The 21101-nt window shown below is 46.5% G+C and overlaps 1 protein-coding gene across 1 annotated transcript in view; it reads left to right on the top strand.

The window, feature by feature from the left end:
* The first annotated feature begins 5852 nt into the window (after positions 1-5852).
* The window catches only part of Ston2 (stonin 2), a 157697-nt gene continuing 142448 nt past the window's right edge, over positions 5853-21101 (top strand). Inside the window, exon 1 of the mRNA XM_028875926.2 lies at positions 5853-5983. The gene's annotated coding sequence lies outside the window, so the exon portion shown is untranslated. The remainder of the gene's footprint in view (positions 5984-21101) is intronic.

Raw genomic sequence — 21101 nt, 5'->3', positions numbered from 1 at the left:
ACAGTTGTAAACTATAGGAGTTCTAAAAATCATCTCTCTGGCTCTCTTTTACTCAAGGGAACATTTATCAAAGACATCAGGAAACGCATCGGGGAACAAAAAGGAGAGATGGTTTTTGTTTTGAGGGATGGGATTATGAGGAAATGAATCCTGGGTGCTGAGGGAGAAGAAAAATACTTTCTGTTTTTATGGATCAAAAAAAAAAAAAAAAGAGGAACTTCGGGCCATGGCAACGCTACAAGTGAGGCTCTTTTTGAGGAGATATTGATTTATTATTTTCTTTTCGAAGTACTGGAGATTAAACCCAGAGCCTAGGCGGATGCTCAACCGATGAGCCCCACCCCGAATCTGCTCTGTTCTTTTATTTTGTTTATGATCGCTAGTATGCAGATTTCTTAAAATAAAAGCCATATGAGATTTTGAAGAACAAATTTGATTTTCCCACTAATCAGTTTATTTTTTTTTCACCACATGGGCTGGAACTCAGAGTTTCACATACACGTAGGCAGGCATTCTATTGCTGACCTGAGTCCCTAACTCTCAGACTTGATTGTGAGCTTTAAATGATCTAAAATAACAATATCTATGATATCTAATAACTCCTATCGCTACATACCAGGCACCATCCTAAACACTTGGCGTTTGTTAGCTCAATGCTCTTTGGGTTCCTCTTTGCCCGGATCTAAGTGACAATGAGTCGTTCTTTCTTTCTATCGCACCTAGAGATGTTCGTACACAAAATATACAGGAGCTCCGTAAATATTTATGCCACAAATCAACCTTGCCTCGGAGGATACTATGTTGTAGAATAAAACTTAGAAAATAGTTTCATGCCATCCTATTGATTTCAAATTCAGTAAAAGTATGCTTAGAGATGTACTGAGGGAGTTAAGAATGTTGCAAGGCCTGAGGTGAGGGGAAAATGGTCTGAAAGATTCTTCAGGGCAATGAGATGCCTCAGTGTATAAAGACACTTGATCCCAAACCTGTCAGCTTGAGTTCTACCTCCAGAAACCAAGTGGTGGAAGGGGAGAACCAATTTCTGCAAATTACTCTCTGACCACCACAACTACATGCTATGGCGGTGCCACGCCCTACCCCCCACCCCCACCCCATCCCCGGCCAAAAAAAAAAACCGTAATGTTATAAATTGTAAGATTCTCCAACATTAGTACCTTGGTAGTAAAATTGTCCACTTGGAAAAGCATTGAGTGGGGGCGTTGAAGGGAAAGGGCCACGCCCTTTAAAGGGATTTCTTTAATCTTCCCTTCCCCTTAACTTTCAAGACCAGCCCTTTAAAATAATTTTTTTTATTACTTATGAGTGTGTATGTACCCAAGGAGATCAAGAGGTTCAGCTTCCCTAGCGCTCAGGTTGCAGGCAGTTGTGAGCTGCCTGATACAGATGCTGGTCATAAAACACGAGACCTCTAAAAACAGTACCCTCTCTTAACTACCAAGCCAACTCAACTCGCCAACCTAATCCAGCACTTTAAAGTTGCATGATATTGTTATTCTTTCCTATGTTAGTATGTTCCATAAATTGACTAATTCATACATGCTTGTGAATGGAAGCACTTTCCATAAAAGACACAGCTAACCCCCATTAATCTGATGTTCAGGAAGACGATGCAAAGGGAGAGAGGAACAATGAAATAGAAATTGGTTTCTAGCGGGTACAGGCAGGCTTGAGCCAGGCTATGGGCATAGGCACAGACTCTCCCACTGCCTTAACAGCTAAGATGATGTAATGTGGGTTTTGTTTTTGTTTGTTTGTTGACAGTCTCACTATGTTGCTCTGGCTGATCTGGAACTCACTCTGTAGATCAGACTGGCCTCAAACTCACAGAGGTTCACCTCTCTCTACCTCCCTAGAGCTGGCATTAAAGGCATGCACCACCGCACCACCACACATGGTTCTAATTCTTTAAACCAGCTCAGGTTACCCTGCTGAACTGGTAATCATTAGCGACATGTAACTATTCACATTTCAGTACAACTCAAAACTCAGTATTTCAAGTCACAGTTAACCATAGTCTGATAGCACATGTCTAATGACTACTGTAGTGGGTAGCCATTCCAGCTTTGATCTGGAAGTTCCACATTGAGGCTTCGCAACTGTCATGCTACGAGGGGCCAAGGAAGGCGCCCGGAGACCCGAGAGCTGGATGGAGAGCACTCTCTCCTGACCCTATGGTTCCAGACAGTGGAGGTTGACCTAGTAGAGCTCCAGAGAACACCGCTGGACTTCGATACACCTTCCCAGAGCGACTACTTTTCCCTTTTTTGTAAGTTACCCACTAAATAAATCTTCCTTTTAACTATGTGGAGTGGCCATAATAATTTCACAATAGAAAAATATTCAAAAAAAAAAAAAAACATTTTGCTGGCTGTGGTGGTGTGTGCCTGTATAATCCCAACACTTGGGAGGTGGAAACAGGAAGATCAAGACTTCAAAGCCAGCCTTGTCTACATAGTGAGTTCAAGGTCAGCCTAAGCTGTGTGATAGTCTATCTCAAAATAGCATACACACAAAGAGGAAGATAAAAAGACAAACAATATTTTCATTTTCATCGACCATTCTGTTAGACAATACAGATCTAAGAAGTAAATCATTTCTCTGGGCTGATGAGGTGGGACATGAGGCCTAACTGAGTTATATTTAGCTTCCTTTCATAGACCTACTGAGGTCCCTCCACTTAGAGAAGTGGACTTGTAGGTCTTTCATTTTAGGATTGAATGAATGTGTTCCTCGGAGCACTTGCTGCAGTCTCAGAATGCATGCTGTATAATAACAGTAGATTTGTTTTCATAACTCAGCAGACATTCACTCTACACTTTTTTTTTTTTACCCCAAAGGAGACCTGATCACCATTAACCAGCTACTCTTCATTCCGCATCCCCCACTAATCAGCTCTCTGTAATGTCTGCAGATTTGCCTAGTGTAGATATTGTATAGAAATGCAGCCTCTGGCCTCTGATTTCTTCACTTAGCATAACATTTGTCGCTGACTAATACTCCATGACACTGGGTATTTGCTGTTATTTATGAACAATTGATGAGAATCGTGGCTTTGTACTTTTCAGCTATGATTGATAACAATACTATGAATATTCTTGTACAAAATTTTATGCAGACATATGTTTTCAGTTTTCTTTTCTTTCTTCTTCTTCTTTTATTTATTTTTCTTTTTTGGAGACAGGGTTGTAGCTCTGACTGGCCTAGAACTTGCTATGCAGGCTGGCCTCAAACTCAGAGGTCCAACTGCCTCTGTCTCCAAGTGGTGGGATTCAAGGCATGCACCACCACGCCCAGCCAGTTTCCTTGATTATGTAAGTGGAATTACTGGGTTGTGTTGCAACTTTGAGCTTAATTTTTTGAGAAGCCACCACATTGTTTTGTAAATCAGCTATATAATCTCACTTCACCTTGGGCATGTACAATAAGGATACCATTTTTCTCTTGACTTAAGAGCGTCCAACATACAGGAACTACTCATTTACAGTTGGGTTGAATGGATGCTAACTTTAAGTCAATATCCATTCATTCAGGAACTGGAGGGCAACCCTGTTGAAATTTAGGATAAGGATGTGGTTAGCACTTTATTAACCTGTTGGAAATTTTAGTCTCATTCATGTTTACAGAGTGCTTACTGTATTCTCAGATATTAAGCTAGGCTGTGCCTACTGTATTCTGATATTAAGTTAGGCTGTGCCTACTGTATTCTGATAGTAAGCTAGGCTGTGCCTACTGTATTCTGATAGTAAGTTAGGCTGTGCCTACTGTATTCTGACAGTAAGTTAGGTTGTGCCTACTGTATTCTGACTAGTAAGCTAGGCAGTGGAACTATGCTGTGCAACAATGCAATCTAGTTAAAAACTGTAGCTTGAATTCTAATTGGTCTTAGTAATAAAAACCCGGAGTTAGAATTTGTGCTACAGAAGACGACTTGTAACAGATGGATAGAGAGCACTGTTTACTGTGTGCCTGAGAGATTTAGTGAAGGCCTCACTGAGGAAGGAATAGTTTAGTTCAGTCTTGAGTGCTAAGTGCCAGCCAGGAGAGAAGAAATGTCAGAGCTAAGTAAATTGGTTTTGTTTTCCTAGGTGGGACAGGGTATAGAACTATGCATAAGCAACCTCGCCCACAAGACAACTCGACTCCACAGTCTTGATTCTTTCCCTGTTATTTGTGGGCTGAGGTTAGCTCACAGCAGCCAGAATTGAGTAGTTTGACACATCATCTTGGGGCAGCCTCCAGCTCTGGCAGAAGCAAGTGTTTCTCCTTTGAAGTGAGCATATGAGCAATTCAGATGAGACTTCTGCTGTGGCCAAGGCCGCGGCCATGAAAAGTGATCAGCCAGGAGTCACAAGGTTGCCCCGCGCCTGTGTTTCTGAGACATGAAGAGGGATGCCCCTGAAAGAACTTTCTTCACCTGGTCTTTGTCCTGTTTTACCTCATTTTCCAAGCAAGTGAGGTTCAACCCATGTCCAGTCTGCTTTTCTAATATAAAGGGATCCGTGGTTTGTCCATGAATATAAGCGACAGAAAATGGAGGTAATTTTCTCCCACAGACTGAGCTGCTCTTAAGCTTGACCTGGGATGGATGCAATCACTGTTTAGAGCATAGGTCAAGCTGGATCCCGGCTGGTATCTTTGAAGCGCTTTTCTGCCAGCCACAGTTCTTAAGGGTTCTGTGAGCCTAAAAGCACAGAAGGGGAGAAATGCTCGTGGAAAAATGATCGCATATGGTGTGTTGTTTACTTGTTCGTTAATATAAACGACAGAAAATGGAGCTGCTTTTACCCATTGCCCATCTGGGTGGCAGAGCAGATGTAAGAGTGGCATGCGGATATACACCGCTTCTTTTTTATTTTTTAGAAAGATCCAGAACAGGCAGGTGGGAACGGTGACAGGGTTAAAGAACTAGGAGGGAAGAGATGCATGATGGGAACAGTTATTGTCCCCTCTTCTCCCCGCAGGGATTAGGGTCTGCTGCTGTCTTTCAGATGAAAGTTTGTCATTTCCAGAGCGTCTGTGTTCTACCCCTGAGGCTCACGCACATATAGATGTCTTTATGGCAGACTTTTCCTGAATTTCTGGATTATAAAAGTGTGTATAAAGTTCTTGGAATAATGCCTGCCAACTAATATACACCATGTTAATATTAGGGTAATTATTATGTTATGAATCAGACTCATCTCTCCAGCTAGATATTAAGTTCTTTGTCGGTGACATCAGCCCATCTTGCTCTTTTCCTGGACAGTAGCTCCTAGCTCATTGTTCTTAATATATTGCCGGTATCCGACAAATCGCTTCCCCTTTGTGAGCTCTGGTAGGTAGGGACCATACACAGATTGTGTGTGGAGTTCAACTTGAATTCACAAACGCTGTTTGACACCTACCGTTTACAGGCATCTGTCCTAAGCCCTACACTCTACAGTTTAAAAAGTGCGGAAAAATAAATGTACAGTCAAAGTGGCTTGCATGAGAAGAGGCCAGAAGAGCACCTTTCCCAGCATGGTGGAGGTTCACAACCACCAGCGCGCAGGGGGCGTAGCTGGACTCCATAATGATCCCTAGCTCCCGCCACCCCGCCACATGGTTCTTTTCCCCAGCTGCTTGCTCGTCCGACCCCACTGGGTGCAGAGGGGATCAGAGCAGGTTTCACAGTCCTGCTGGCCCTAGGTGAGGTGGGGACCAAGGCCAGGGCGGCGAGGCTGTGGGGGTGACTCCGCCCATCCCACTCCTCCTGTCCAATCAGGGCGCGGCTCTCGCACAAGCCGCGACCAATCAGGAGCGGCGGGAGCTGCACCCAGAGCCGGCGGGCGCCCTGCGAGCCCAGAGTCGCGAGCGGGCAGTGGTGGCGCGGCGACCCGGAGGGAGCTCTGCTGAAGCGGCGGCGGGACGGAGGCTGGGCTGGGGAGCGGGTGGTGGCGCGGACCTCCGCGCCGACGCCGGGACTCTGCTCACCGCGACGCCGGTGAGTACACCGGGGCCGGGGAGCGACCTAGGCGCCGCAGGTGGACGGCGGGGGGCGCCGGCCGCGAGGTCCTAGCGCCGTGCAGCTCTGAGCACCGCGTACCGAGCCGACGCGGAGCGCCACCCGTACCGCCAGCCGCAGGGGGCCCCCGATTAGGAGGGATGAGGCAAAGCGACCTCCGCGGGGTGTTTCTGGAGAGACTCCCGTGACCCCCGACACTCATCACAGCACTTCTTGCCAGCCAGTGCCTTCCCCTGAGATCCAAGACGGCCAGGGTGGCTTCGTTGTCCTGAGTGGGGAGGCGACAACAGGTGTCCTTGGAGACGGTGCCTCGCCCCACCCCCGCTGGAAATCCCGGCCTTGGCGTTGCGCCCCAGCTTCGGGGTGTTCTGAGACAGGACCCCAGCCTGGCCTCTCAGGCTCTCTGCCCGCTGGACAGCGCCCAGGGGCCGCCTGGACCCCGGGCTTTGGATGGAGTTTCCTGCGCGCGTTGCCAAGCAATTTGCTGGACACCGCCTGTCGTCGGGATGGAGAGTTGGAGATGGGAGGGGGGCCGGCAGAGGAAAGGGGGGGGGGGGGAGATTTGCTGGACATTGGCCTCTCCCTGCGATGAAGAAGGGTGTGTGTGTGTGTGTGTGTGTTTTCCCATTCCTGGGATGAAGAGGGCTGTGAGAGTGTGTGTGTGTGTGTGTGTGTGTGTGTGTGTGTGTGTGTGTGTGTGTGTGTGTGTGTGTTTTCCCATTCCTGGGATGAAGAGGGCTGTGAGAATGTGTGTGTTCCCATACAGACTCTGCTGAAAGGAGCTGCCTGAGGGCTGTAAGTGAATCATTAACTCTGGTTTTGTGCAGCTACTGCCCCTGCCTGCCCTTCTCTTACTCCCTCTGTCCCCTTCGGGCTTTCTGCGCCTGCTCTGCTCTCCTTATCTATAAAGTGACAATACTGATTGCATTCGTTGTTTGGAAAATTATATGAGCCAAGTGTCTGAAAAATGTCAAACATAGCACCAAGCATTCAACAAACGCTGGCTCTTACTATGTATTGTGAAGTGGGTGATTGTTTTAAGAGTAAATCAGACCTGTCCAAACTGGCCCAACAGTCATTTGGAGCATTTAGCAGCTTTCTACTCTCCAAGGAGAAAAATGTTAATGTTACAGATGGTATCGTGTAAAGGTAATAAATATATCCTACCGGGAAAGGATGGGAGAGATAAATGAATTGGAATTAGTAATCAACGCTTTGTAACCCTGTGAATGTTTTTAGAAAAGATTATCATGGTACTTTGTTAAATTCTCTCTCTCTCTCTCTCTCTCTCTCTCTCTGACTGATTGGGATGATGAACGAATTCTTTTTAGTGTTTTGTGATTTTTAGTCTTTTTAAAAGTGTGAGAGAGAAGCAGAAACACAAAGAAAATTCTCAGCCTTATAAACAAAATGCCAGCAGCTGACAGAAAACCGACATTTGTGTTTCTGACTTGATGCAGTTGATGGAATATGACTCGGGTGGTCCAGTTTGGTTCTTTGCCACTGTATCCACCCTGTCCCTTTGCTGTTTAATCTGAGAATCAAATAGACACTTGGCTACATGCTTATTTGTGTTTTTAAACCTAAGATATCACGAGTATCACTTGTTGGAGTTGTGAGCCTTCTCCTGCCTCCTCCTCTGGAACAAACCCTTAAAGACCTCTGTGTTCTCAGTGGCCATCTGCCTATCTTGTCATACCACCCCACCCCTGCAGCCTGGACCTGGGAGGGGAAAGGTCAGACAGAGTAACCCTGTTTTCCTGTGGTTCTCAGTGCTTCGTCTACTTTAGGATAAATACACCATACAGAAAAAGTGAGTGTCTTCTCAGTGCCCGGGGTACATTTCTAGGCTGCAGATCTTTCGAGTTTGAGACTAGTGTGGCTTTCAGCTGTTGTTGCTATAGATTTCTCCTTCCAAGTTGAGTGGGAGGATCAGAAAGCTTGCAGCTGGGGAGGGACAGAGGTATGCGGCACAGGGCAGATTGCTGGATTCAAAGCCAGACTCCCACCTGGTGAGAGCCCTGGCTCTCACTGTGGCTGGGAAACTTGGGCACCCTGCTTTGATTCTCTGAGCCAGTCTCCTTATGAGTGGTAATGTTTTGTTAAACAGTGAAGAGATGGTATGATAAGTAATAATAATAATAATACTATTAGATGGCAAGCCCATAACACAGCTCCCAGGACACAGGTACAGGTCTGTGGCATCTATAGGAGGTTCTAAAAGTGAGGGTGACCATTTGGAGATAAAGGCCAGGTTGAGAGTTAACCGCTGGAGCTAAGGATAGAATGGGCAGCTGAAGTGAAGTCATCGAAAGCACAGTAGAACAGAGGGGAGGAGGCCCTGTAAGCAGGGCAGGAAGGTGACGAGTGCTGCTGTCATCAGCTTGGGCTAAATAACAAGTGTCCCCAAATGTCACCGCTCTCGGGTCACTCAAGCTTCTTGCTCACTGATGCTGCATATCCAGGTGGGTCCTCGTGTGTCTTCATTTAGAGCCCCACATTAACTCAAGAGCAAAAACAAACCAGCCCTGCCCAAGGACAATATTGGCTTCATTTATGGCAAAGGGAAAGACATAAGATGGCACAACACACCGGGGCGGTGGTGGTGCACTCCTTTAATCCCAGCACTTGAGGCGGGCAGAGGCAGACGGATCTCTGTGAGTTCGAGGCCAGCCTGGGCTACAGAGCGAGATCCAGGACAGGCACCAAAACTACACAGAGAAACCCTGTCTGGAAAAAAAAAAAAAAAAAAAAAAAAAAAAACAGACAAAAAAGATGGCACAACACTGTTACACTTCAAGTTTGCTGGGAAGTGAGAGTTGGCTCTCCCTACAGCCCCATGCTGTTGACCGAGGTCAGTGACATGGTCAGGCGTGATGCCAGAGACAGTATAAGCTTCCTGCAGATAGGGAGGCATGGCTGTGGAAGAGAACAAGGTCAGGGAAGTTACCAAAGGCAGATAATGAAGGATTTGGGGTTCTGGGCCAGACACTTGGGACTTTATCTTACGGGCACGATGCAGCCACCGAAGGCAGGTGTGTGTGTGTATGTGTGTGTGTGTGTGTGTGTGTGTGTGTGTGTGGTGTGTATGTGCACATGTGTATGTGTGCACCCATTTGTGCACATAGAAACCGAAGGAGGATTTGGGGGATCTGATTCTACCCTCTCCTCCTCATTCTCTTGAGATAGGGTCTCTTATTGCACCTGGAGCCAGGCTGATGATTCAGCAGGCCCCCCTACTGTCTATGTCCCTCACATTACTGAGTTTACAGGTTTATGAGGATTTTCACATGGTTGCTGGACGCTTGAACTCAGGTCCTCACACCTGTGGAGCAAGCATCTTTACCTCCTGGGCCATCTCCCCAGCTCCTAGCGAAGGGCTTTAAGTTGGGGTTTAACGAGGTCAGATTTTTCAGGACAAACCCAAATCTTCAGTAGCACTGTGGAAAGACGTTAGAAATTGGTGAGATTCAAAGCAAGAGATGGTGAGGTCCTGAGCCCACCCAACCACCTCAAGTCCCTTTCATGTGTCTCAAAATACCAGGACTTGAAAATTCCTCATCTGAGACTTGAGGGGCTCGTCTTCACGAGTCTTCTAGAATGCGCATGCTCCCCCATCTTGACGTTATCTTGTGATGTCATCTAAAAACGTGGTTCTCAAACTTTAGCTGCATCCACATCATCCCTTGGAAGGCTCCAGTCAACAGACTGCTGGCTCTGCCCCCAGCCCCACCCCAGAGTTTCTGAGTCAATCAGCCCCGGGGTCAGACCTGAGAGTAAGCTTTCCTGCCCTCTGAAGATGCTGCTGCTGCTGGCCCAGAAGCCTCACATTGAAAACTGAAGGCAGAAATTAAGATGTAGTTGAGGGAAAGACCTGAAAGGGAAGAACTATGAAAAGTTCTATCATTCTTGAGGCAATGATTCTACCCCCAGGCTGCCCCAGGTCATGAGCATCAGGGTGTGTAGGAGTCCTTGAACCTCCAGTTCTTATTAATTACTTGCTTGCTTGATCTATTTTTTTTCTTTTAACAGAGCCTTATTATGTAGCCCTGGCTGGCCTGGAACTCTCAGCAATCCTCCTGCCTCAGCCTCCTAAGTACTGAGGTTATAGGTGTGGACTACCCGGCCCAGCCAGGTTTCTATTAAATGTCACAATTGCAATTCTCCAAGTGAGAAAATGCAAAGCAGCTCAGAGTTGGAGATTCTAGAAGCGTACAAGAGTTGCTTTGTCCCACCCCTTTGTAGTTCTGCCCAGCCTCTCCATCCTGTCATTGAGCACACACCCTTTCATCTGGCTCCAGCCCTCTCTCTTCCTGGCCTGTCCACATAGTCCAGTCTTAGCCCCTCACACTCTTTGGTCATTCCGGTCTAACGTCTTCTGGAACTTGCCCACTGGGTGGATTTTTGGCTGAATTTTAGTATTGTCAGACCAAGAAATTGCTGGTCTCATTTGAGGTCACCTTCATGACTAAACATCTGTACGGTGTGGTCATTGCAAATTGCAGCCCATCTTCACCCCCAGCTAAATAATCCCTTGAAAATCCCAAGAGCAACCAACCCCAAACTATTTGGCTTGTTGTCATAGGAGGAACAAGTCCCAACAATTCCCTCAACGCTGACTCATCACTCCTGCAATGACAGAGTGTTTGAAAAATGGTTGTAAAGAGAAAACATGTTGGTTTGTACAGGAAATGAAACAAGAGTTTCTTTTCTTTCTCTTTCTCAATTTCAGACATAATAGAAGGGCAACCTCCATCTACGAGCCAGATAGCTTCTGGGTGCCCACCCTAATGCTGTTGTTTTTTTATTCTTTCCTCTTCCGGGTCCTGCCACCCAGCTCCCAAGTAAACACATGGAGAACTGTTCTTTCTTATGAATGCCTGGCCTTAACTTGGCTTGTTTCTAGCCAGTTTTTCTTACCTTAAATAATCCCATCTACCTTTGCTTCTGGGCTTTTACCTTTCTGTATACTTTTCTTTATTCTTACTCTGTGGCTTGCTGTGTAGCTGCGTGGCTGGCCCCTGGAGTCTTCCATCCCCCTTTTTTTTTCATTTCCCCTCCCACATTCTTCTCCTTCTATTTTTTCTCTCTGCCTGCCAATCCTGCCCATCCTTTCTCCTGCCTTGGCACTGGCTGTTCAGTTCTTTACTAGACCATCAGGTGTTCTAGACAGCACAGTAACACAGCTTCACAGAGTTAAACAAATGCAACATAAAAGAATACAACACATCTTTGCATCATTAAACAAATGTTCCACAGCAGAAACAAATGAAACACATCTTCAACTAATATTCCACAGCACCCTAATATGCAGCCTGTTAACTCATGAAATATTCTTAGTCCCAAAGTTTTGAGTACTGGCTAGCAGCCTAGAAGATGTGTTTCAAGGTGAGGAGCATAAAATGGCGCAATGGGATATGCATAGAACATTCTAGAAGCAGTGTATATTGTTTTTATAAAATAAGAAATAGAGTGAGCCAAAGCTAAAACAGAGTGGCATTTGAAAAGGCCTGAGATTTGATAGATAATCACACAATTACAGGTATGTATTTGAAACAGGCAAATCCCCAGGATTCTGGGTTCCTCTGAAGGTAAGAACTGTAATAATAATAATAATTATTATTATTATTATTTGTTTCTTTGAGACAGGGTTTTTCTGTGTAGCCTGACTGTCCTAGAACTCAGTCTGTAGACCAGCTGGCCTCAGACTTAGAGATCTACCTGCTTCTACCTCCCAAGTGCTGGTATTAAAGACATTCACCATCGCCACCCAACTTTATATATTTATATATAATTTATTTTTATTTTATGTTCCTTGGTGTTTTGCCTGCATGTATGTCTGTGTGAGGGTGTCAGAAACCCTGGAATTGGAGTTATAATCAGGGGTGAGCTGCCATGTGGGTGCTGGGAGTTGAACCAGGGTCGTCTAGAAGAGCAGCCAGTGCTCTTAACCACTGAGCCATCTCTCCAGACCTCAGAACTGTAATTCTTTTTTTTTTTTTTTTTTTTTCTAAGACAGGGTTTCTCTGTGTAGCTTTGTGCCTTTCCTGGAACTCACTTGGTAGCCCAGGCTGGCCTTGAACTCACAGAGATCCGCCTGGCTCTGCCTCCGGAGTGCTGGGATTAAAGGCGTGTGCCACCACCACCCGGCTAGAACTATAATTCTTGTTCAAGAGGCCTAAGACCATCTGTTTCCCTCTCCAGGTAATTCTGAAAAGCAGGTAATTTCCTCTCCTCCTTCACACTGGGCTTCAAAGCACCATTTCCTTGGTCAACTTTAGGAGGCATTAGAACATTTCCCTTCATCTTAGGTTTCCAGGAAACTTCGAAGTTTCAAAAGATGCCATAAACAAAACTCTGGCCTTAAGAGTGAGAACCACAAGAGACACTAGACAGGAAGGATTAAAATGCTGAGCAGATTTAGAAAGTGAGACTCCCCCATTGGATCACAGTTATCTGGCAACTTGATTATCAAGAAATATGTCAAATCTTCAGATACCTAACACCCAGTCCTTATATGAACAGTTGTAGGAAGTAGATTTACAGTATTATTGTTGTCTTTCTGAAATGCCATAACGAACATAAAAATACTAGTATTATAATTATGATTAATTATAACATATTATTAATATCTAAATTCTATAGAGTGATACAGAACCGATAATGAGGGAAGAATTGAAAACTCAAGGCCTTTGATGTTCTGTCCACCGTGTGCCCCAGCTGGCCCCGTACTAACCGGGACTTGTCACCTCCAGTGGCGTCACTGATCAGATGACGGTCAATGATTCTGATGTTTGTGATGGTCCAGAATAGCCTTTGGAAGGTGGCTCACATGATGACATTGACCATCCTTCTGGGTACAAAACTCTAGAGGAAGTTACAGGGAATCCATGTCTTCCGACACAGCCTCTATGCTGGGAGAGAAGGGGCATAATATTTGCATGAATTATTATTATTCTCAGTTAATGGTGAGACCACCAACAGTGAGTGGGCAAATAACTAAGGGTACCGAGTGCTAGGAGTCAGAGCCCTGGCTGTGTAGGTCTGTGCAGGAGCAGGTGCTCTGGAGGGATGTAGAAGTAGGATTTTGTAAAGGCAAAAACACTGGTTCCATAGAGAATGAACCACTGTGAACTGTGGGTCAGCCTTGGTGACTCACGTCAGGCTCCCTGACAAGATGCTTTGTCTGCGATGAGAGAGTCGACAGAAAGCAGGGAAATTGGATCTAATGGCTTGTCTTCCTTGCTTAGTTGCCCTCTGCCCATCTAATATGAATGCTCATGCACATACAAATTTGCATAACCTCCTAACCAATGAGTATTATTCATTAGGAGATGAATAGCGTGGGACTCTGATGTGACCTTCTTAACATGCTCGTTTTATTAATAGGAAAGCCCTTGGGAGCTAAAGATGTCAAACCTCTTTATAAATAAAGCCTAGCCCTACCATAAACGCTGTCATCTGGCAGGCAATCAGTCCCTCTCTACTTCTGAGATGACTTAAAGGTCAAATGGGAGGTTCAAAGTCATTCAGGAACCCCTTGGGACTTCCATGTCAACTGACCTACCTCTCCTGACATTAGCTGGTATCTCGCTTAAGTTGCTTCCCAGATCATCACAAGGATTGTGACACTAAGGACTTAGGACCTTGCCATCTAGCTAGGATTTCACCAGCTAGCATTATACACCACAGAGGTCTTCGACTGCTAATGCCTAAAGCTCCTCGTTAGTTTTAAATTTAGATAATTGCACCCTTTTCTTTCAGGCTTAACCATGGCTTTTATTGAAAGAAAGTGCCTTTTTTTTTTTTTTTTTTTTTTTTTTTTTTGTACTTTGGGTCTGTGCAAATACACTGTCTGAATAAAACGGCATTGAGTTCTTTCAACCAAATGTCAACCAGGGTAGTGAGTCTGTCAGTGAGTGCTTTCAATCTGCTTGAACTTGGGAGTGAGATATCAAACCATCACCGACTTGGTACAGTCCTCTATTACCCGCCTTTTGAAGGTATCGAATTGGTCTTATTGCCGCTGCTCCCTCCTTCTCCCCTCCCCCTCTTCTTCCTCTTCCTTTCCCTCTTCTTCCTGGTGTGTCTGCCTCTGTATGTAACTATGGATGCATGTGTGCCACAGAGTGGTGGGCGGGTCAGGGATGACCTCAGGTGCCGGTCCTCACCCTCCACCTTTCTTGAGACAGGATCTCTTGACTTTCTCCCGCATATACCAGACTAGATGGCCTTCAAGCTTCCAAGGATTTGCCATCTGTCTCCACCTCACATCTCCCCGTACTGAGATTATAAGAGACACCTGTGCTTTGCATTGGGCCTTTCCATGGGTTCTGGGGATTTGAACTTGGGTCTTGGTGCTTGCAAGGCAACCACTGTTATCCACTGAGCCATTTCCCCCAGCCCAGAATTGCTTTAAAAAGTGAGGTGCTTTAATTAAAAACAGATTTGATTTCACTGTTTGCTTAAGAACTGAGTCTGTCATCTTTCTTGATTGGCGCTTTGGAAGCGAAGACCTATAAGGCTTTGATTAACTGGGTGGGCTGAGGCTAGCCAGACAGTGGATTGGGTGGTGCATGGTTTACATATGAACTGTTTTTATGAACCGTCAGAACCATAGCTCATTTTATCTCTCCACTCTTGCCAAACATCAAATATTAATGTTTTTCTTATTTCTGCATTTCTGCATTTGGATGTTGAACTGCTGAAGAGTGTGAAAAATTTACATTGTCATTGAGATGATCGAAGTCCCTGCTGATAACCCTCACTTATTGAGTTTTCCTAGGTGCCAGGTCCTCTGCACTGCAGTGTCTTCCATTTCCTGCCCCTGGAGGCAGTGAGGGTCTCATTTTGCAGCTGAGACAGGGCCTGAGGTTAAAATTTGCCAGAGGTGGGAGGGAGCTGGGCTTTGGATCCACCTCCTTTAATCCCTTAGCTTTGGAAGCTGTGCACAGTCTAAAGCATCAGTGGACCGTGTGTCCACACTTGTACACCCAGGAAGAGCCCCGTGAGAGGAAGCTGTCCTTATTTTTGCACCATCAGTTCACACAGTGAGCAGTGCAGTCGAAGCACACTTCTCTCTCTCCTTTTTCCTATCTCCACTTCCCGAGTGTTTGGGTTACAAACTAACCTCCATAAAGGGAGCCGCTTGAGAAGGAGGTAATCTATCTGAGTACCTACAGCGCGTCTGACTGCCACTCACTCATCCGTCTCCTTGGCATGAGTGAGCAATGCTGGCTCTGGCAGCTTGCCAGCCCCTAGCATAGTGTCAGGGACTCCTCTATCGGTGCCACCCATCACACTCAGGGCCCTGGCATCCACAGGCTCTGCTGTTGGTGGGTTTTAAGTTCCCCGTGCCTGAGCAGGCCTCGGAGATACAGTTCCAAAGAATCATTTAACATCACATATTAACCTCTAATCTGGGTGGCTTGGGCGGTCTCGGCAGTGGCTCCAGGACCAGGGGCTTTGATCCTCTGTCATTTGGTTGCATTTTTTTTTTTTTCTGTGAACAAGACACAGCATGTGTACCCATCAAGCTAGGTCCTTTGCAGAGGTGGGTCTTGGCTGTAAGAGAGCCAGGTAAGAGTGTTTGGGTTAATTTATTGCATATGTGTTTCTACTTAGAGAAAGAAAATTTGCGGGGTTGGGGGCTGGGGAATATGTTGCATGATTGGAACATGGTGAGATGGTTAACAGCCTCTGGCTGGACTGTTCAATTCTGAATTTCCTAATAAGTTATTTAACCTCTGCGTACCTCATTTTCCTTATCTCTGTAAAGGGATAATAATAGAACCTCCTAGAGTTATGAGGATTACATGAGTTATTTAATTTAGAGTCATAAAGCACTTTGAACTAAGAAGGACTTATCAAATAGCACAGAAAATAAAGTGGAAGGTGAATAGTTCTGGGCAGGGGCTGGACAGGACTGTGATGGGTATGGCTCACACAGCTGCGTCTATAAAGGTCTCCTGATGAGTCGCGGGCACGTGCCGTCTTACCAAGTGCACTGAGGTGCTAGCCAGGTTAAAGAATCTCAGGAGGCACCCTCATAAGCTGCCCCATTCAGGAAAGGAACATGAGAGAAACAGTGTAAGAGGAAGAGAGGAGACAAAGATGAATGACTTGGCTTGAGCCGCTGGGAAGAATGCTGATTCTTCCCCCTTCTCTCTTTCTCTCTCTGTGTGTGTGTGTGTGTGTGTGTGTGTGTGTGTGTGCGCGCGCGCGCGCGCGCGCGCTCACACGTGTATGTATACATGTGCTCACCCATGTGGGCATGTATAGAGACCAAAAGTGAACACTGGAATTACTTTACCTTGTTCTTTAAACTATGTTTATTAATTCCTTGAGAATTTATACAATTTATTTTGAACATATCCACTCCCTCTCCACCCTCCCATCCCTTTCCACCCAACTGTGAGGACTCCTCTTCCTTCTTGCCCCCATCGAGTCTAGCCTGTGCTCTCTCACTAGTCCATCCACCTCATTTTGTGAGGCAGAGTCTCTCTTTGAATCAGGAGCTTGCTATCTTAGGGAGAGTACCTGGCCTGAGAGCCTCCAGGGTCCCCCTGTCTCTGCCCCTCAGCACTGGGGTTACAAGTGTGTGCTGCTGTGCCTTTGGTTTTTTAATATGGGTGCTGGGATACAGATTCACGTCCGTATGCTTGTTCAACAGGTACTCTAGCCACAAAGCCTTCTCTTCAGGCCCCTGTTGCCGTCATCCTGGATGGGAAAGCTTCTGGGGCTGCAGGAGTTTTGGGGAGGACAAGTCGTTGGCCAAGTTTGGATGTTAAGTTTGACAGGCTGTTAGACATTGACACGAATTGGTCATTGAATGGAAGCAGTCAAGGATTTGAAGCTGGAAGTGGGTATATGAGGGTCTGAGACTTGTTGATGGGACCTGTGGTGGTTTGATTGAGAATAGCCCTCATATAGGCTCATATATTTGGACGCTTAGTCACCAGGGAGTGGAACTGTTTGGGAAGGATTAGAAAGTGTGCCTTTGTTGGAGGAGGCGTGGCCTCGTTGGAGGAGGTGTGTCACTGGGTATGATCTTTGAGGTTTCAAAAGTCCACGGCAGCCTCAGTCTCTTCCTCACTGCCTGCTGCCTGTGGATCAGGATGTAGCTCTCAGCTGCTGCTCCAGCACCATACCTGCCTGCCTGCCACCATGCTCCCTGCTATGAAGATAATGGACTAACCTTCCGAAACTGTAAGAGCAAGCCCTCAGTTAAATTGTCTCTTCCGTCAGTTTGCCGTGGTCATGGTGTCTCCTCAGGACATCGGAGCAGTAACTAGGACTCGATCTAATGTTGGGGAAAAGTGAAAGCAGTCACGGAGGGAGTGTGGGGTGTGAACCGGGGTTGGTTGAATTCTGGCTTTTAGGAATGTCCGTCTGGCTCTCGACCTCTAGTTTGCTTCCCTTCCTCCCCTGTCCAGGGTAAGAAATGGACTTCTTGGGGGTCAGCATTTTATTTATTTGGTTGTCTGTATCCTTTGAGGTGTCTGGTGAGGGGGTTCATCCATAGACCTAAAAAATCCATCAACTAGCATCCGCTACCATTTGATCTCTCAGCACCCGTGTGTCCTTGGGGAACTCACTTAGTCTCAGAGACTGCATTTCCGTCCCTGTCAGCCACTAACTGGTGGTAACAGCCTATCTTCGGTGGGAGGGCAGGGCTCCCTGAGTGCTCTGAAGTGGTTCCTCCAGCTGTCGCTGTAAGCACTCATGCCAAGCCATCGCGTTAGAGGGAGGAACTGTGGTCATTCACACATCCTTCAAGCCCTTTCAATTCTCCCTGGACTGAGACTCACAGTTTTACTCACTGCTACTATAATTCCCCTCCACCCCGCCCCCACTTTTTTAAATTAAAAAGAAAAGATGGAGGGCAAGGAGATAGTGCAATAAATTTCACACACTTGCCAGTTGCTTACGTTTCTCTCTGTAATTGAAACACTACATCTAGAGATCTAGTCTGGCCTGTGTTGTGGCAATTGTTGCGGCAGTTCAGAGAAAATACAGGCATTAAGCGGGGGTGGGGTGGGGGGTGGGGTGCCATTTCTGTCGCTAACATTAACCTCTTGCTCTCTCTTTGCCACGCTGAGCCAAGAAGGAAGATCCTCGCCGCCTTCTCACGCACAAGCTCATCTTCCCTTTTCTTGTTAAATTCGGATGTTGTGGTTGTCCAAAACCACTTTATTTTGATCTGCAAATAGTATTCTGAATCTAGGTGGGTTTTTTGTTGTTGTTGTTGTTGTTGTTTTTGCTATTTATTGTGTGTGTGTATGTATGTGTCTGCATGCTCAATGTGTGAGGGCACCTGTATGTGTGGGTGCACATAGACACGTGCTTACGAAGACTTTGGGAGCCTTCCTCCATCACGCCTTACCTTCTAGTCTCTTTTTTGAGCCCAGAGCTTATCCATTTGGCTAGTCTGGCTACCCTGTTTCCCGCTGCTCCTGCCCATCCCCCAGTCTGCTAACGGTGTCCCCTCTGTTGGGACTGCAGGTGGGCTGCTGTGTCTATCTGGCATTCACACGGGCGCTGGGGATCTGAACTCTGATCCTCATTCTTGCCCGGCAAGCTCCTTACCTGCTGAGCTGTCTCCCCCCGCCTGTGGGATTTTTCACTCTCTGAAGACGCTAGAGATGCCTGTGGAAACTCAAGCTCTCTAGTGCTGCCTCCCATTCTCTTAAGTCGTCTGTCTGCTGTGTTTGCATTTATGGTTTAGATGCTTTGAATTTGTGGTTTCTCTGTTTTGCAAGAGTTACTGTCAGTGGGTTGTCTACCCAAAGAATTACTACTATTAGCGGTGGCGGGACCAAGAGCATGCCACCGCGCTGTTTGTTTCTAAATCGATACCGGAGCGTTGTGAGAAACGGTTTCCAGATGGACGTGGGTGATGTGAGGACTGGAAAAGAAAACATTAGAAACATCAAAGTAGGGAAATTCAGTAGGAGAGCCCTTCCAGGGATGACATTTTTTCTTTCTGGTCTTCCAGTTTGAGGAAGTAAAAAGAATAGGCATGAAGGGTGGGAAATTTCCACCAACTTGGGGGGGCGGGGGAACAATAGGTTAAATAATTCTTAGCCACTGAGGTGCTGGCTCAGGGAGTCACAAGGTCAGAGGATCCTGTGTCATTTGTCTGTGGTGACAGGCTGTCCTGCCCCCACAGGGAATGCCTCCTGTTGAACAATAGCTCTGTCCCCAGGATGTTGAAATGCATGCAAACAGTTATATAAATATAAATCACATCACTTTAGAACCATGGTTCTCCGCCTTCCTGATGCTGTGACCTTTTAATACAGCTCCTCATGTTGTGTGGTGACCCCCCAACCATAAAATTATTTTCGTTGCCACTTCATAACTGTGATTTTGCTACTGTTATGAAACATAATGTAAATAGCTATGTTTTCCAATAGTCTTAGGTGACCCCTGTGAAAGGGTCATTTGACCCCCAGGGGGTCCTGGCCCACAGGTTGAGAACCACTGCTTTAGCAGTATATCCTGGGTGTGTTCGTAGACATTACCCGGATTATCTATAGTGGGAATATATTCTTTTTTTTTTTATAATAAAAATAGATAGAAATTTCAAAAACTAGTGTGAAAGAAGAAATGAGCTAGAAATGTAGGAGTAGGTGAGCTGTGACCATTTAGAAGGAGTCAGTGGCTCACATCTATGATCTGAGAATTCTCTTATCCCATAGTCAGGACACTTAGAACATGCACGCTCTGGACATAACAGCTTCCAGAAAGGAAGGGATGTTGGTGCATTTCACATATCAAAACCCTGTTCTACCGAGGCCCGACCAGCCCCTGGTGACATGTGAGCTGTGCCACGCCCACCAGGGTGTCTGGGTTCATCTCTCCTGGCAGTTGGTGACACCCACACGCCCCTGCCTCCAGTCAGCACGTGCATGGGTCTTGCGTGTGAGTGGTCCAGGGCGCAGCCTGGTTTACAAGGATAAGGTCTCAATCAGGCTGGGGCCCCTCTGCAGCTGCAGTTCTGAGGCCCCCCCCCCCCCCGCTGTGGTCCAATTTTTTTTTTTTTTTAAATGTGTGGCTGTCTTGTCTTGGTTTTTTGGTTGTCTGCCTGTGTCAGGAGTCTCTCAGAAAAGGGAAGCAGATCCCCTCTACATTGCTGAAAATGGAAATAAGGAATTGTCGTCTCGGGGTCAGTGTGGAAGCCACGGCGTCTGGCTTTCCTCTGCAGCTCTGGAATGATTCCGTCCGGTTTTGAGAGGCCTGAAGAGGGCTCGAGCTGGACAAATTGTTCTGTGGCTGAGACTTACACAGGGGATCGGAGGTCCCAAGGGGATTCTCAGTTGCAGCTCGGGCAGGCTATCCGCAAAGCACCTTAAACCTCAAATGCTGTCGCATGGACGTGTGCTTTTTCCTAACTCAGGAGATGCAGAGCACCCTCTCATGTGAGAAAAGAGCAAGAACTGGTCCCATGCATCTCTCCTGTGGCCCACCCTGGAGAAGTCTTCCTGATGCAGCACACAAGAGCATAGCTGTGTGAAACCCTTAGGTGCCCCAACAGAAGGCCATGCTATGGACAGGTGCGAAGGGTTGGTTTCTTCAGGACTAGTAAGATGGACACCCCAAACTGACATCATGACAGTGCTACCCCCAGCCTCCTTCTGGCTCGCTCTCCTCTCCTGTGCTCGATCCTGGTAGACCTTCCTTGTCCCTGTGTTACCTAAGGTCGACACTAGTGGAGTAAACACACACACACACACACACACACACACACACACACACACACACACACACCTCTTTTCCCTGGGTTTCCTCTGGGTTCTGGCTTTTCCACGTCTTCACGATGGTGACAGAGCAACCCCCCAACTGGCTGCTTATCATGTCCAACCATAACTATTAACCTTCCCCAGATCCCAACTTAATTCTTACTTCTCCTAGTATTTCCACTCTGTGTCTCCCAATCTAATCCTCTTGCTTCTCGTGGCCCTTCAGTATGTTTTAGCAGCACCCTGGTTTGTTTTGTTTTTTGTTTTTGTTTTTGTATAGCTCTAGACTGACTGGAACAGCTCAATGGTTGTCACACAGGCCCATCAAACTCATTCATATCCCTCTCTCCCCT

This window comes from Peromyscus leucopus, chromosome 14, assembly GCF_004664715.2.
Source record: "Peromyscus leucopus breed LL Stock chromosome 14, UCI_PerLeu_2.1, whole genome shotgun sequence".
Taxonomy (NCBI): Eukaryota; Metazoa; Chordata; class Mammalia; order Rodentia; family Cricetidae; genus Peromyscus; species Peromyscus leucopus.
Note: the sequence above shows the minus strand (reverse complement) of the source record. Positions and strands in the feature narration are given on the sequence as shown.